Genomic DNA, 18,395 nt, shown 5'->3' with positions numbered 1-18,395 from the left:
GTGTGGCGTTTCTTAGAAATTTTTCAAGTTGCCATGGCTTGTACTGGAAACTCCTCCTCCTGGGGATTTCACCTACGGGCGTACAGCCCCAGCAGGATCCAGGGATACCATTTGGATGAACGGCATCGGCGAGGAGGGAGGAGAGAGAGAGAAAAAAGAATAGAGGCTGATATTCCTTGGTTTACACAGAAAGCCAGTAAAGCCCCAGACAAGGGACTTGGTCTGTTCATGGAGGCTGCAGGCGCCCTCTCACCAGAGTGAAGACGCAGAGTGCCTTCTTGATCGGGTCTTATTAGCCCAGGCAGAAAAGTGAACTCAAAGAGCCCCTGTGCTCCAAATAATCAGCCTGAAAAAGAGAGGGAGAGAGAGGGAGAAAAGGAAAGAGAAAGAATGACATGAGGAGACCAAGCTTCGGTGAGCAAGGCCTGTAACTTTATTTTCAAAAGGAACTTTTATACCCGGACTGGTACATAGAGGGAAATGAAAAATGCAAAGTCATGCAGAGTTAGCCAAAACATTCCAGCAGTTTGCCCTTATCGAAACCAGGATTTTTTTCTGCATATCTTCCCCATAAACAATGTTGTGTACATTATCTTCTGGCCTTGGAGGCCTGTGGACTTTTTATGACCCTCTTTTGATAAAGGCTGCTCAACCAGAAAACTTACTTTCCCTTGAAGTGTTTTTTCTTTATATTTCTAGTCTATGTCAGCCTCAGAAAGTGCTAAACAGAGTTACATTCTCACTGAGCAAAGGTGCAGTGAGTTACAACAAAGAAGGAACCAATTAGCTCAAAGGTCTGATGTGGTTAATTCCAAGGCTACTACTTGTTTTTCTTACATTCCAACTACATTAACTATTGCAGGTGCACAGTGGATAAGGGATATGGGAAGTTGGCAGCAAGCATTGGCTCAACAATGAAATCCTACACCAGCACTATTCTAGTAATTTTTAACTCTTTGAAAGGCTCCATATTTTTAGAATGTTTTAGGCTTCTCGTGCCTCTCATGATTGGGAGGCTGTGAACAATCACATGCGTACCTGCAAGAGTCTGGATAAACCTGTCAGGCAAGCTAGAAAGCCATCAGAGGGGTTTGAACTGAAACACTCCTATCATGGCCAGGAGACTTATTAGCTAGAGCCTTAAGTTGATTTTCTCCAGAGAAAGGTGGTTGGGGATAGTCCCCATTAATGTCAGAAGAGTTGATGAAAGGCATAAAATAGATTCTGGTTTGAGGGTAGATGCTCGAGCAGGTCCGGGGGGTGCCTCAAGTCCTGATCCACCTTGCTCGTTAGGTCTCCTCCGCATGACCTTGTCATGGGTGGGATCTCCCGTGCTGGCTCCCGGCATTCACAGTTTCTTCTCTGTCTTGAATGCTGGTGGCTCCCCTTGGGCGGATCTTCCAAAGAAGGAGCCAACTGAATTCCTTGGGTCCATCTGGAGAAATACAAGCATAACTCTTTCCCTGTAATATTAATTTTCCAGATTTCCATTTTTTAGTCAACCTTTCTTGATATCAAATGGGCAGAGGAAGGGAGGTATCCTTCAATGGCTCAAAATGTTTTTTTGCTTTTGTCAAAATACCCCTTGTGGTAAGTTAAAAAATTTTAAAACCAGTAAAGCTGTATTAGCAATAGTTATAGGATTAAAGAATATATTGTGTTGGAATCTGTTGGGGTCATTTAATGGACCGGAGCCTGGCGGTCTGTTGTTGATGATAAGAAAGAGAGAGAGAGAGAAAGACACAGGGACCGAAGCTCTGGTGGAGCAAAGGTGCTTTAATGATCTTTCTGTGAGTATATATAGGCTGTTGCACAAGAAATTTCTTTCGATAATGATAAAGATCAGAAAACCAAATGTACAGCAACTGTTACCAAGGGAACAGGATTAATAATGGTCACAAGGTCAGGAGACAATCCATATCTCAAGAAAGAGGGTTGAGACTAAGCAGCTTTGTCACAAGGAGAATGTTTACTGAAGGAGATTCAAGCCTGTCTCATCCTCTGACCTCAGTCCTGGGAGGTTTCTGACAACAGAAACTGATAAGGTACAGAGGATTTATGAGAAACAGCATGTAGGAATCCTCCTGTTAGACATTCCCTGACAATTCCCCCTTATTTGTTTACAATAGTTGTAAAAAGGGTTCTGACTATTTGAGTTTGTTTAGTTTTAACAATTTTTGCATGAAGGCAATGGTAAATGACAAATATAATTGTCCAGGCAATCACCAAAATTACAGTTCCAGACCTGATGCTCTGAGTAATGCTTTGAAGCCATCCGTGTGGGTCTAGCCCGGATAATTGGTCAGCTAGTTCAGCTAAAGTTTCCAAATTAGTGGAAGAGGGCAGATTTTTAGAAAAGGTTTCAAAGATTTCTTTTTGTAATAATTGTACATTCAGAGAGGCATTGTCATGTATGTTTTGGAAATGAAATTTGATTTGTTGCCAGTTGTAGGTACTATTATTGAATTGAACAGGAGTAACACAAAATTGAGTAGAATTCCAATCACATTTTAGCATCACCTGTTTTTGTACATCTATTAATTGGTCTCCAACCCATTTGATGGCAGTTTTTAGTTCCTGTATTTCATCTTGAACATCCTCATCTATCTGAGCCTGAGTGGCCAACATAGTATGAGCTCTTTAGTCCAATTTTGGATAAAATTATGTATTTGAATTGAGGTTTCTAAAGTAATGCCAGTGACGGCAGCAGTGGTGCAAATAGCTATTAATCCCAAAATGCGAAGAATCAGCCATCCAATGAATCATTTAGGTCACCAGAGCAGTTTAGTAAGTAGCCAGGAAGCAAGTCCAGTCATGGGACCTTCTTCCCAGGGCCGCTGGAGATTTATTGGTAACCACAGACTACGTCAAGATCGAAGAATCAAAAGGGATTCATTTCTTAAGGAAACAGAAGAGTTAATTATATAATTTGCAATTTATACAAGTTACAGAACATAAAATCTTAACTGTAAACTTCCTATAGCTAGAACAAAAGGAAGGGGAACGCAAGCTTGTATGAAATATGACTGATTATAACGAAAGAAATAGTTTCTGTGACTACAGTTGGTCCCTGTGAAATGTCCAGTCCAAATCCCAAGTTCTTGGGTGGATGCAGCAAGTTTCCAGATGTCCCATTGTTCAGGCCCAATCTGTTTATTAAGGACGATTTCAGGATGAGGGGGTGCCATTCCACTGTCAACCACCCAAGAAGTCCTTTGTCATGGTAATGTTCCACTGTAGTGTTAGTAACCTCCTATGCTACTTGAGTAGCATAATCACACACAGTACTGTTAATATCATATGAGTAGTTAGATAATCACATACCATGGGGTCCCCAATCGACAATTGTATGATTAGCGACAAACATTAATTTTCCTGATTTGCCCTGACATTTGTCCCAACCAACCGGAGTATATTTAAAGTTCTTATTAGTAAACCCTTTGCATAGTGTTCTTTGTTCTTTCCCTGACTCTTTCCCTAAAGTTTCAGTAGTATAAGCATGGTTCATGGACAAAGAAAGGGCAGTAAATAATCTAAGCAACGTCCAAAACTCCTCTTTGGGAGGCAGGGCAAAAGCCCAAGTTTGTCAGCTAACGTTTATGCATAATTTTGCTGGGCCCATACACAAAGGAAGGACTTCATAACCTGCTGGTGCTGCTGCTAAGTCACTTAAGTCGTGTCCGACTCTGTGACCCCATAGACGGCAGCCCACCAGGCTCCCCTGTCCCTAGGATTCTCTAAGCAAGAACACTAGAGTGGGTTGCCATTTCCTTCTCCAATGCATGAAAGTGAAAAGTGAAAGTGAAGTCGCTCAGTCGTGTCCGACCCTCAGCGACCCCATGGACTGCAGCTTTCCAGGCTCCTCCATCCATGGGATTTTCCAGGCAAGAGTACTGGAGTGGGGTGCCATTGCCTTCTCCGCTTCATAACCTAGAGAGATATTAATTAGTTTCCCTTCTTCAGGGTGTGAGGGCCCTTTAAGGCTCCAGGGAGAAGGCATATGTATGGAGTCATTGGTTAATATGATTGGTCCTTTCTCTGTCTATTCTACAACCTGAAGTAAAGCGGGGTTGGGTATGTAAGCCCAGTAAGTGTGATTAATTAGTTCAGCTTTAGCGGGCGGGGAGGCACAAGCAAGCAAACCAAGCAGGGCAACAAAAATATTTTCAGGACTCTGAGGCATTCTCTGTTGAGAAACCAGATTTTCAGCTTGATTATTGTAAGGGTTTTTATTTGTCCCCAAGAGGGGAGATCATAAGGTTGATGCCGCCAGGGCGGTGCTTTCTGGAGATCTTTAGAGCCGCCATGGCCCGTGTTGGAATTTCTTCCTCCTGGGGTTTTTGTTGTCTCGCCTCTATCTTGAAGGCCGGAGGCCCTATTGGGTCAGATCTTCTGAAGAGGAAGCCATGTGAGTTCGTTGGATTCATCTGGGGAAATACAAGCATACCCCTTTCCCTGTAAGATTAACTTTCCAGATTTCCATTGTTTATTCAACCTGTCTTGGCACCATATGGGCAGAGGAGAAGAAGAGTCCTTCAATTCCTTGAAATGTTTTTCTGCTCTTGTCAGGATATCTCCTTGCGGTAAGTTTAAAAAATTTAAAACAAATAAAGCTATATTAACAATAGTTATAGGCTTAAAAAATATATTGCATTGGAATCTAGTAAAGTCTGCTCTGGGTAAGGAAGATAAAAGTGTTCCTGTGTATTCCCCCTTATTTAATTTTTTATTTGTAGTTTCAGTGTGTAATGTGTTTGTTTATGTCTTGTGTTTGTGGATTATAAGGAATGTCTGTAATCTGTTTAATAGAGAATGAATGTAAAAATTGTTTTAACTGCTTAGAAATATAGGCAGGGCCATTGTCTGTTTTTATAGATTTAGGTGTTGTCATTATTGCAAAGTAAGCTAACAGGTGGGTTATAACATGTTGTGTAGTTTCACCTCGGAGAGGTGTGACCCATATAAAAGAAGAATTTGTATCGATCAAGACATATAAGAAGGAAGAGGAAGAAAGTTCAGGGCAATGAGTTACATCCATTTGCCATAAAATTCTCTTTGATTTGTCGTAAACCTTTTTTATATGTTTGTATTCATCATTTTGTTAGCCATTTCTTATATCTTTTTATTAAATCATACATCTTTAGCAACTATGAAGTGTTGTGTATTAGCATTTTATAGATTGGTGAATATATTTATATTATATATTATAACGTTTATTATATATACATTTATATGTATTTATTAATAGTCTAAAATCTCTTTAGTTTTTATGTAAGAAAAACTTTTTGTAAGAGGAAGTTGCTGCTGTTGCTGCTGCTGCTTCTAAGTTGCTTCAGTCGTGTCCGACTCTGTGCGACCGCATAGACAGCAGCCCACCAGGCCCTGCTGTTCCTGGGATTCTCCAGGCAAGAACACTGGAGTGAGTTGCCATTTTCTTCTCCAATGCATGAAAGTGAAAAGTGAAAGTGAAGTCGCTCAGTTGTTTCCGACTCTTTGAGACCCCATGGACTGCAGCCAACCAGGCTCCTCCATCCATGGGATTTTCCTGGCAAGAGTACTGGAGTGGGGTGCCATTGCCTTCTCCAAGAGGAAGTTAGTGTTCAGTAATTAATGTTTTAAAATCTTACTTTATTTGGAAATGACCTAGCTATTTAATAAACTTTTATTATTTAGTTTAGTACAATTTTATGAATTTAAGTTACCCCAATCCTAAGAGGTTATTTTAGATAGACATTTTAAAAATATAATTATTTTTAATAGAGTTTATCTAAAAGTTGTCATCTCATTTATAGATTTATATATATATAAAGAGTTACTTTTTTGTTGAGAAATTTAGTTTACCTTAAATCTAGGCACAATAAAAATATAATGTTGATTTGAGACATGTCTTAATTAGATTAGCAAGCAATAGTATTTAATATTTATATTTAAATAAACATTTAATATTGAATATTTTTCAGTTCATGTGAACTTGAATTTAAATAAAGCTCATTAACTTCACACTATCCAAAAAAAAAGACGTACATTGAGACACAGAGAATTTTAGATAGACAGATAATAGTTTTCCACTTGAAATTTAAAATATCTTTTTGATATATATATATATATATATTTTTTTTTTTTTTTCTGAGTTCCACCAATTTTTTTATGGCTGGAGTCCCAGATAGAGTGGGCTGTGTATCCAAAGTACATGATAAGAGTTAACTTTAGGTTTTTTCTTTGGCCTGTTTTTGTTTCCCAGGCAGAATTGGAGCTCCAAAAAAGTATTTTAACAAATTAACCTTTTCCTAACTGCATGTGTAAGAAGAACCGGTTTTACAATTTCAAAAAATTTTATTTTAATCAGTTTTTTTCTGGAGTCTAAAGAATATCATGGCCATTCAGTGTCAAAAATATCATTTCTCCTTTTTGTAGTTACAGTATACTATTAATGATATATGCATGAGGGAATTGCTGTCACGCTGGATGTAAAGCCTCGGCTACAAAATTTTGACAAATAGTAGGACTGTTAAGCATATCTTGAGGTAACAGAGTCTATTGAAATCTTTTATGAGGCCTGATGTGATTAGGAAAAGGGAGAGAGAAAGTGACTCTCCCTCGGTCGAAATGGTGTAAAGGTATATTAAAAAAGCAATCTTGTAAATCAGTAATAATAATGTGCCAATTTTGAGGAATAGTAGTAGGTGATGGGATCCCTGGTTGTAGTGCACCCATGGATTTCATAGATGCATTAACTTTTCTAAGGTCTGTTAAGAGATGTCATTTGCCAGATTTCTTTTTTATTATAAAAATAGAGTTCCAAGAAGAGTAAGATTCCTCAATATGTTTTAATTCTAATTGTGTATCTATAAGTTCTTCAGTAGCTTGTAATTTTTCCTTCGTAAGGGGCCACTGCTCTGTCCAAATAGGCTCGTCATTCTTCCAAGTTATTTTAATCATTGCTTTGTTTGTTAAATGAGCAGTGGCCTTTAGGAAAAATGTAGAATGTATATTTGAGTTTGCCATTGCATAAGTAAGTCCCTTCCTATTAAATTAAGAGGTGCATCTATCACATAAGGTCGTAATGTTGCCGGCTGGCCTTTTGGTCCTTCCAATGGGTAGATTTGAACATTTTGATAAGTTTCTTGTACTTTGGTTTGAGAGATTCCTGCAGTTGGCAAGAGATTTTTTGTATAGGACAGGATTTGGGCCATAAGTACTTGGAAATAATAGTAATATCAGATCCGGTGTCGAGGAGACCAGAAGATCTTTTACCATTAATTTTGATATTTATATTTGGTCGGACACATTCAGATACCAGTGATGTCCATAAGGATTGTTTTTGATCTGTACTGCTGAATCTGCCTGTCTGTACATTATTAGAGGAGTTAATAGAAATGTAAAATAAGTAATTGGGAAATTTTGCCCCCCTTTTGGAATTGCCATAGAATCTGAGATGACATCATAATTTGAATTTTTTTTCTTAGAATCAATTATTTCAGGGTGAATAATAATTTCTTTAGAAGTCAGACTAGATTGGCCAAGTATAAGGCCAAAGGTTTGTTGGGGTAGGGGTCCATAAAGTCTGGTAGGTATTCTAGAAGGGACTGCTTGAGGAAAAAGAAGAAAATCATTTAGGGCTGGTATATTGATGGCAACACTGCTGAGTGTTGAGGGTTTGAGGGAAAAGATGGAGTTTGCCCCTGGTTTCTGTTGATGGGGACCCGCCCGGGGAGTCCCCATCTCTGAGTTTCCTGAAACAGGGTTTCCTTAAACATCACACTTAGATCAATATTTTTTAGCCCAATGTATCCCTTTATGACATTGAGGGCAGACACCTGGAGGTTTTTTAGTAGTTTTAATGTTTTCTGTGTGGTTTTTAGGGCAGTCCTTTTTAAACTGGCTCTTATCTCCAAAAACAAAACATCCTTCATTCCCTTTTTTAAAGGTAACAGCCATTGCTTCAGCTAACATTTGCATTTTCTGAGTTTCTGATCCTAAGTTGCAATAAGCCTTCAAATAATAACATTCCTGGTCTCATGAATTGGAGCGATGGTTCTTTGACACTCCTGATTCACATTCTCATATGCAAGCAATTTTTCTAATTGCACTCTTGTCTCTTCTCTGACAACATTATGGGAGATAGCAACTCCCAGTCTAGTTGAAAAATCAGCATAGGCTTCATTAGGCCCTTGTAATATCTTTGTGTAGTTACTTTTAGGTTCCCCTTGAGGAATAATTTGATCCCAAGCTTCAAGGGCAACTTCTTTCAATTGCTCATGCAACAAAGGAGGGCATTGTATCTGAGCTTTCACCAAATCAAATTGCCCGGTACCGGTTAACATTTTAAAAGTAATTTGGTTTTGGGGAGTGCCAGCTCGAGCGTTAGAATTGGCATGATCTCGGGTCAGATCCTGAAACCACATTATCCATTGAAGATATTTTTGTGGTTTAAGAAGAGCTTTTACCAAAATTTGCAAATCATACGGAATACAATTTCCAATAGAAGATGCCATAGCATTTAGAAGTTCTTTAGTAAAAGGTAAATGAGGGCCATACACAGTTACAGCCTTTTTCATCTGTTGCATGTGAGAAAAACTAATGCCTTCGTATTGCGGTATTAGTTGCCCTTGAGCATAAACATTTCCTAACACAGGAAAGGCAAAAAGATCATCGGCCTCAGAGACTCGAGATTGCAAAGCCAGTAAATCAGAAAGCCTTCATCGTGAAGGACAATGAGTGGATCGTCTGTTCTCATAAATAAGAGTGTGTGTTAGGGGCTTATCATTGTCATCAAAAAAAGTATTGTTGGCTTTAGTGTCAAAGAGAGCATCAGAAGAATCATCATCAGATTAATTTTGTCCTCTAATTGAGGGGACGTTTGGTTTCATGCCTGTTACAACAAGAAGAGGAGGAGCACTTGGGACAGCCAGAGCAGGGATGGTGGGAACGTTTTGAAATATTTTATGTTGCTGTAATTGGGCCTTTTGTAAAGTCTTATCATGTAATTTATATTCGTATAATGGGCATTCCGCTTGTTGACGAATACCAGGGGGGCTAGAATTGCCTTGAAATGGCAAGATCACGGGTTTAATGAGGGACAACAAGGGCCAGAAATTTATTGGAATGTTTTCTCACCGTCTTGCAGCTTGTTCAACATATTCTTTAGCCTGGCTCCAAATTTCTAAATCGAAACTTCCTTCATCAGGGAACCAGGGATTATATTTAACCACTGTTTGGAGACAAGCCTGTATCCGTTGATGCAAAACCGAAAGTCCTTGAACCTTAAATAAATGATGAAGGAAAGTAGAAAAGTGGTGGGGCTTTCCAGCCGTTTGTCCTATAACCCTGCACTTACCGACCTCCGTAGGTCCTAACGGTCACTCCGTCCACTTGCCAAGGGTGTTCACCAGGTCCCTGTTCGGGCGCCACTTGTCACCGTCTTTGTAGACCAGGACCCGGGGACTGGAGTTGACGAGAAGAAGGAAGCAGGGGACCCAAGTCTCGAGTGAAACAAGGGTGCTTTATTTGAAGAAACACATGTTTCTATATCTTCATACAAGGCAGCTTTAGGCAGTAAAAACATTGAACAAAAACAAAGCCAAGCAAATAACAATCTTCAAAGGGCCAGAAAGTATTCCATATCCTGAGTAAGAAGGGCGTAACTGAATAGATTACCTTTAAGTAAAAGGTCACTGAAGGGAGTCACTGAAAGGAACCCAAGCAGATGCCCTTTCTCATGACCTCAGTCCTGAGAACTGCGTGCAGCTCTGCTCATTCCTGTTTTCCAGGAACTGATAAGGAATAGAGAGTCCTTGAGAAACGGCACACAAAAGAAGAAAATAACATACTGGATCCCGTAAAGTTGAACGTCCCCTGACACAGAGCAATTATTTTGAGCATCAAATTTGATTGGAACCAGGATAATATCTGTATGTGTATGAATCACATTTAACAGCTGTCATTACCATTTGGTACTGTTGTATTCAAAGAACTACATTCTGAATGTATCAAGGTTTCCTGTTTCCATGAATGAAATAGAAACACTTGTGTCATAACCCACGATGAATTGTGTTATTCCATCGACACAGTTTCATCTCACTTCAGTACTTTGTAACAGCAGCTAAGAAGGCAGCATTAGGCTCTCAGGTTTAAATAAATCTAGAACAGTCTCTAGTTACTGTGGAATCAAACAGTGTAAAGTTTGGGGGTTACATAGTCATAATTTGTAACTAAAATTACTCTCTCTGCACTCTATACCAGAACATTCATATGACTGTAATCCAAATAGCACAGCAGTGCATTTTAGACCAACTTTCATTAATGTGCAAAAATTGCATCAAATAAACTTAAAGGTCTAATTTGCTTAATTATTTTAGTTTTTATTTTGGCTGTGCTGGGTCTTTGTTGCTGCGTGCAAAGGTTCTCTAGTTGCTGTGTGTGTTGGCTTTTCTTGTTGGGCAGCACAACCTCTAGATGCGAGGGCTCAATAGTTGCAGGATCTAAAGCATGGACTCAGTAGGTGCAGCACATGCTGTTAATTGCCTGTGGCATGTGGGATCTTCTCAGACCAAGGATGGAACCTGTATCGTCTGCATTGACAGGCGGTTTCTTAACCACTGAACCATTGGGGAAGTTCCTAATTAGCGTTATTGAATGACTGATGCATTGGGCAGAATTCAACCTGGTAAGTGGCTGCTCCAAGGAGCCTGACACAGTGGACAGTCTCAGGATGTTGAGGGTATTTTCATGTGCATTTTGATTGTGTATCTATTACAGATTTTTGGCTTGTCCTTACTATGAACTGTTTGGATATGGGCTCTTGGTGTTTCTTAGACTTGGGTGAATGTTTCCTTTCCCGGATGAGAGTGGTTTCAGCCGTTTTCTCCTCCTAAGATCTTTCCTGTCTTCTTCTGGGACTCCTACAGAGCAAATATTAGTGGTTTCTTGTCCCAGAGGTCTCTTAAAATGTCCTCCTTTTTTTCTTTTTTATTCTGTTCAGTAGTGGTGATTTTCAGTATTCTTTCTTCTGACTCACTGATGTGTTTTCTGCCTCATTTAGCCTGTTCTGATTCATTTTAGTTTCTGGGTTTGTTTGTGTTTTTTTTTCATTTCATTTACTATATTCTTCAGTTCTGTTTGGTTGGTTGTTTTATTTTCCAAGTTTTCATTACAGACTTCTCATTTCTCAGGTCGTGCATTCTTCTCCCAAAGTACTGGAGTTTCAGCTTTAGCATCAGTCCTTCCAAAGAACGCCCAGGACTGGTCTTTAGAATGGACTGGTTGGATCTCCTTGCAGTCCAAGGGACTTTCAAGAGTCTTCTCCAACACCACAGTTCAAAGCATCAAATCTGGCGCTCAGCTTTCTTAATAGTCCAACTCTCACATCCATACATTACTACTGGAAAAACCATAGCCTTGACTAGACAGACCTTTGTTGGCAAAGTAATGTCTCTGCTGCTTAATATTCTGTCTAGCTTGGTCATAACTTTCCTTTCAAGGAGCAAGCGTCTTTTAATTTCATGGCTGAAATCACCATCTGCAGTGATTTTGGAGCCCAGAAAAGTAAAGTCTGACACTGTTTCCAGTTTCTACTGTTTCCCCATGAAGTAATGTGATTGCATGCCATGATCTTAGTTTTCTGAATGTTGAGCTTTAAGCCAACTTTCACACTCTTGTCTTTCACTTAAAGAAACTCTTTAGTGCTTCACTTTCTGCCATAAGGGTGGTGTCATCTGCATATCTGAGGTTATTGATATTTCTCCCAGCAATCTTGATTCCAGCTTGTGCTTCTTCCAGTCCAGCGTTTCTCACGATGTACTCTGCATATAAGTTAAAAAAGCAGGGTGACAATACACAGTCTTGACGTACTCCTTTTCCTATTTGGAACCAGTGTGTTGTTCCATGTACAGTTTTAACTGTTGCTTCCTGACCTGCATACAGGTTTCTCAGGAGGCAGGTCAGGTGGTCTGGTATTCCCATCTCTTTCAGAACTTTCCACGGTTTATTGTGATCCACACAGTCAAAGGCTTTGGCATAGTCAATAAAGCAGAAATAGATGTTTTTCTGAAACTCTTTTGCTTTTTTGATGATCCAGTGGATGTTGACAATTAGATCTCTGGTTCCTCTGCCTTTTCTAAAACCAGCTTGAACATCAGGGAGTTCACAGTTCACGTATTGCAGAAGGCTGGCTTGGAGAATTTTGAGCATTACTTTACTAGCGTGTGAGATGAATACAATTGTGCTGTAGTCTGAGTATTCTTTGGCATTGCCTTTCTTTGGAATTGGAATGAAAACTGATTTTTTCCAGTCCCGTGGCCACTGCTGAGTTTTCCAAATTTGCTGACATATTGAGTGCAGCACTTTCACAGCATCATCTTTTAGGATTTGAAATAGCTCAACTGGAATTCCATCACCTCCACTAGGTTTGTTCAATGTAATTCTTCCTAAGGCCCACCTGACTTCACATTCCAGGATGTCTGGCTCTAGGTGACTGTGAGTGATCACACCTTCGTGATTATCTGTGTCTTGAAGATCTTTTTTTGTACACTTCTTCTGTGTATTCTTGCCACCTCTTCATAATATCTTCTGCTTCTGTTAGGTCCATATCATTTCTGTCCTTTATCGAGCCCATCTTTGCATGAAATATTCCCTTGGTATCTCAAATTTTCTTGAAGAGATCTCTAGTCTTTCCTATTCTATTGTTTTCCTCTATTTCTTTGCATTGATCCCTGAGAAAGGCTTTCTTATGTCTCCTTGCTATTCTTTGGAACTCTGCATTCAGATGTTTACATCTTTCCTTTTCTCCTTGGCTTTTTGCTTCTGTTCTTTTCACAGCTATTTGTAAGGCCTCCTCAGACAGCCATTTTGCTTTTTTGCATTTCTTTTTCTTGGGGATGGTCTTGATTTCTGTCTCCTGTACAATGTCACGAACCCCCGTCCATAGTTCATCAGGCAGTCTGTCAATCAGATCTAGTCCCTTAAATCTATTTCTCACTTTCACTGTATAGTCATAAGGTATTTGATTTAGGTCATACCTGAATGGTCTAGTGGTTTTCCCTACTTTCTTCAATTTCAGTCTGAATTTGGCAATAAGGAGTTCACGATCTGATCCACAGTCTGCTCCTGGTCTTGCTTTGCTGACTGTATAGAGCTTCTCCATCTTTGGCTGCGAAGGATATAATCAATCTGATTTCAGTGTTGACCATCTGTTGATGTCTATGTGTAGAGTCTTCTCTTGTGCAGTTGGAATAGGGTGTTTGCTATGACCAGTGCGTTCTCTTGGCAGAACTGTTAGCCTTTGCCCTGCTTCATTCTGTACTCCAAGGCCAAATTTGCCTGTTACTTCAGGTGTTTCTTGACTCCCTACTTTTGCATTCCAGAAGGGTTTAGATAGAAAAGAGAAATGTTTCAGTTTGTGTATAAAATATAATTTTACCAAATTGCTGTCATAATTAGTTTTAGAGGAAGGTTTTTTTCCTTACACCTGGATAACACATATTCAAACCAGTAATTTTTCAGATACAAACCATAAAAGTTATAAGCATATTCATCAGTCCTCTGTTAAGCTTTGTGAAGTCATCAGGTTTTCCATTAGAATCCTTACCCAGTTCAGAACCTGGAATTTATCCAAAAGTCCTTTCTATAAGTCTTCTTGAAGAGCAAGTATTTTTGCAAAACTTGATTAGTGTTATGACAATATTTTGAAATAGTAATTAGAATTAAACCTGATAACATTTTACCCAAGCATATCAGAATTTTAGCAGCACCATATGGTTTCTCTGATATCTATATTAGTAACATTTACCATACAATATAACCCGAGACTTATTCCTCACTTGACAATACTTGTCATGTCATTCTGTATAGAAAATGAGCCTAATTAGTGTAATATCTCTCTTTGGGGTTTTTCAGGGGCCCTCTGAAGCATCCCAAAGTTAGCTAGAAATCAAGTTCTTCATTACAGTAACTTAGGAAGTTTTGTCAACAAATATCAAATAGGTTTAGAACACTCAGTCAGATAGGATTGTAGGTCATTGTGAAACAAGAGCTATTCATATAGCCAAAGTAACAATGAAAGATTTCAGAACAGATCATTTAAGAGATAAAGAAACTTTAATCTGTTATCAAAGGCAGTTCACCATCTGAAGAAAAGGTGTCAACAGGTAGAAAAGCTAAAATCAAATTTTGCAACAGACAGAAAAGCGAAATTCAAAGCTAAATAATTTTTACTTTATTTAAAAGACAAACTTAATTAAATTTATTTTACACTTCTTTTAAACCATGTACAAAACTCACTTCTCATGGTTCACTTTTCACAAACCTTATCACTTTCTGTACCCATTACTTTGTTCTTCGATCCTAAAAAGCCACCTGTAAGTCAGGCTTACTTCCTTTCCCTTCACAAAATGCAATTCCATTCCTCATACCTTCTTTACTGAAAACACACTTCCTACTTTCCTTGAGCAACCATGAATTGACATTTTCTTTTTCCTTTGGCAAGTTGGTCCATTTTTAATACTGAGTCAAAAGAAGCTGATTTTCACCTCCCCAAATGCCTGCCCCTTCTTGAGGTTAACATATTTCAGAATTTTCAGTAAACAGTTGCTGTGACTGGGTAAAGTTGCCCCAGGTCCATCCTCCAGGAACTGCTATCATTATCGGCAATGCCAGTCTTCAAGGGGGATATCAGCCTGGATCTGCTCTGTAATTATTGCAGAGCTCCAATTTGCTTTAGCTGTGTCCACAGTTCCACTCTCTCATGCATATTTACTAGATCAGTGCATCCACCTATGCACTCTTTCTTTTTTTAATTTAAATTTATTTATTTTAATTGGAGGCTCATTCATGTATGGATGTGAGAGTTGGTCTGTGAAGAAAGCTGAGCACCGAAGAATTGATGCTTTTGAACTGTGGTTTTGGAGAAGACTCTTGAGAGTCCCTTGGACTGCAAGGAGATCCAGCCAGTCCATTCTGAAGATCAGCCCTGGGATTTCTTTGGAAGGAACGATGCTAAAGCTGAAACTCCAGTACTTTGGCCACCTCATGCGAAGAGTTGACTCATTGGAAAAGACTCTGATGGGTGGTTGGGGGCAGGAGGAGAAGGGGACGACAGAGGATGAGATGGCTGGATGTCATCACTGACTCGATGGACGTGAGTCTGAGTGAACTCTGGGAGTTGGTGGTGGACAGGGAGGCCTGTCATGCTGTGATTCATGGGGTTGCAAAGAGTCTGACACGACTGAGCGACTGAACTGAACTGAACTGATTGTATTGCTTTTGCCGTACATCAACATGAGTCCGCCACGGGTGTACACGTGTTCCCAATCCTGAACCCGCCTCCCACCTCCCTCCCCATACCATCCCTCTGGGTCATCCCAGTGCACCAGTCCCAAGCATCCTGTATCCTGCATCGAACCTGGACTGGCAATTCATTTCTTATATGCCATTTTCCCAAATCATCCCACCCTCTCCCTCTCCCACAGAGTCCCAAAGACTGTTCTATACATCTGTGTCTCTTTTGCTGTCTCGCATACAGGGTTATTGTTACCATCTTTCTAAATTGCATATATATTTGTCAGTATACTGGATTGGTGTTTTTCTTTCTGGCTTAGTTCACTCTGTATAATCAGCTGCAGTTTCATCCACCTCATTAGAACTGATTTAAATGTATTCTTTTTAGTGGCTGAGTAATACTCCATTGTGTATATGTACCACAGCTTTCTTATCCATTCATCTGCTGATGGACATCTAGGTTGCTTCCATCCATCCACCTATGCACTCTACCGATGAAGCCCCGAGGTACCGTTCTGGCTCCTGTGAGCTGTTGCAAGTAATCCTGAATCTCATTGGTGTCACTGTTGGCTGTGATATCGACAAATTCCTAAAGCCCTTGTTTGAACGGCAGTTGACTGAGGAGCTCCTGAGTCCTGCAGTAGGGACAGGTTGGCTTGATGAACACGACCAACTTCCCAGACTGGATCTTGCTGTTCACGAATGCCTGAGCCATGCTGCCTCCACCTGGAGGACACCTTAACTGCCAAGAACTGACTTTTATATTAGCATTTTATAGATTGGTGAGCATAAATACCAGTGATAATTTCTAAAACCTTTGCTTTCTTAGAGAGAACATTTTAGGATGGCACCAAACAAAATGAGGGCAAAATGAGGACTGTAGCCCGGGAGGCAGCATCTCAGATAGCTCTGAGAGACTGCTTCAAAGCAGTAGTGGGGAAGGTCAATATATAAGGTTTTGGTGAATGGGAAGTTCAGTACCATGAAGGACTTATTTTACAAAAGGTTTTTTGTTAGTCATGAGGATATGATGTCACCATAAAGGGATTTAGTGCTTCTCTAGATAGAAGGAGATGCAATGATAGAGACCATAAAATCTGTTCCTAAAAACATTAAAAAAAAATCCAATTGTCTAAAGACCCATCCCACTGGATTCCCTGGAGCATGGAGTGCCTCACTCCACAGCTGTTGAAGGGCAACAGCTATAGGAGCATGGGGTTCACTCTCCATAGAGGCAGACGGCAAACACCTTTGTTGTTCAGTCACTGGCAGTGCTCTTGGTCAATGCCACTTTGTAGTTGACAGGCATTTGCTATGACCAGTGCATTCTCTTAACAAAATCGTTAGCTTTGCCCTGCTTCATTCTGTACTCCAAGGCCAAACTTGCCTGTTACTCCAGGTATTTCTTGACTTCCTACTTTTGCATTCCAGTTCCCTATGATGAAAAGGACGTCTTTTTTTTTTTTTTGGTGTTAGTTCTATGAAATCTATAGGTCTTCATAGAACTGTTCAACCAGCTTCTTTGGCATTAGTGGTTGGGGCATAGACTTGGATTACTGTGATATTGAATGGTTTGCCTTGGAAATGAACAGAGATCATTCTGTCGTTTTTGAGATTGCATCCAAGTACTGCATTTTGGCGGAGAAGGCAATGGCACTCCACTCCAGTACTCTTGCCTGGAGAATCCCATGGACGGAAGAGCCTGGTGGGCTGCAGTCCATGGGGTCGCAAAGAGTCGGACATGACTGAGCAACTTCCTTTTCAATTTTCACTTTCACGCCTTGGAGAAGGAAATGGCAACCCACTCCAGTGTTCCTGCCTGTAGAATCTCAGGGACAGGGGAGCCTGGTGGGCTGCCGTCTATGGGGTCTCACAGAGTCAGACACGACTGAAGTGACTTAGCAGCAGCAGCACCACTGCATTTTGGACTCTCTTGTTGACTATGATAGCTACTCCATTTCTTGTAAGGGATTCTTGCCCACAGTAGTAAATATAATGGTCATCTGAATTAAATTCACCCATTCTGGTCCGTTTTAGGTCACTGATTCCTAGAACCTTGATGTTTACTCTTGCCATCTCCTGTTTGACCACTTCCAATTTACCTTGATTCATGGACCTAACATTCCAGGTTCCCACACAATACTGTTCTTTACAGCTTCGGACTTTACTTCGACCACCAGAGACATCCATAACTGGGCGTTGTTTTTGCTTTGGCTCAGCCTTTTCATACCTTTTGGAGCTATTTTTCTGCTTTCCTCCTCCTCTGGGCATCTCCCAACCTGGGGAGTTTATCTTTCAGTGTCGTATCTTTTTACCTTTTCATAGTGTTGATGCTAGCAAAGTAACGCTCAAAATTCTCCAAGCTAGGCTTCAACAGTACATGAATCAAGAACTTCCAGACATTCAAGCTGGATTTAGAAAGGGCAGAGGAATCAGAGATTCCTCCTGCCGCTTAAGAGAGAGAAAAATGTCTGACACTTGCAGCCTATTTCCTCCATTTGGAGACCCCTGGTCTTCCTGCCTGTTACCCTCTCACTGACTCAGTATTTTCTTAATGGAATAAAATAATAAATTTTGGACTTTGTTAATATGTACATATCTAAAATTAATGATAAAAATCACATTATTATTTCTAAAATATATTTATTTCCTGTACTCTTTGTTGCTTCAGTGTCTTTTCCCTAGTTCTGGCGAGTGGTGGCCACTCTGGTTCCAGTGCACATGCTTCTCATTGTGGTGGCTTCTGTTGTCTTGCAGCCCAGTCTGTAGAGCATGCCAGCTTCAGTAGTTTCACCTCCTGGACTCTACAGCTCTGGCTCAGGAATTGAGACTCATGGACTTAGTTGCCCCTCAGCAAGTGGGATCTCAGACCAGGCAACAACCCCCATCTCTTACATTGCCCAGTAGATTCTGAACCACTTACCCATAGGGTGGCCCACATATTTTTAAATACAGGTATTTTATAAAGATTGGAAGAAATCTTCTGTATTGTTATTTTCTGCTTGTATTACTTTTTTTTTTTTTTTTTTAACTAGATTAAGGTAATGTTGAGGAGTTCCCTGGTAGTACAGTGGCTAAGAATGTGCCTGCCAGTATAGGGTGCATGGGTTCCATCCCAGGTC

This window comes from Budorcas taxicolor, chromosome 18, assembly GCF_023091745.1.
Source record: "Budorcas taxicolor isolate Tak-1 chromosome 18, Takin1.1, whole genome shotgun sequence".
Classification (NCBI taxonomy): Eukaryota; Metazoa; Chordata; class Mammalia; order Artiodactyla; family Bovidae; genus Budorcas; species Budorcas taxicolor.
This window is presented reverse-complemented; position numbering follows the sequence as displayed.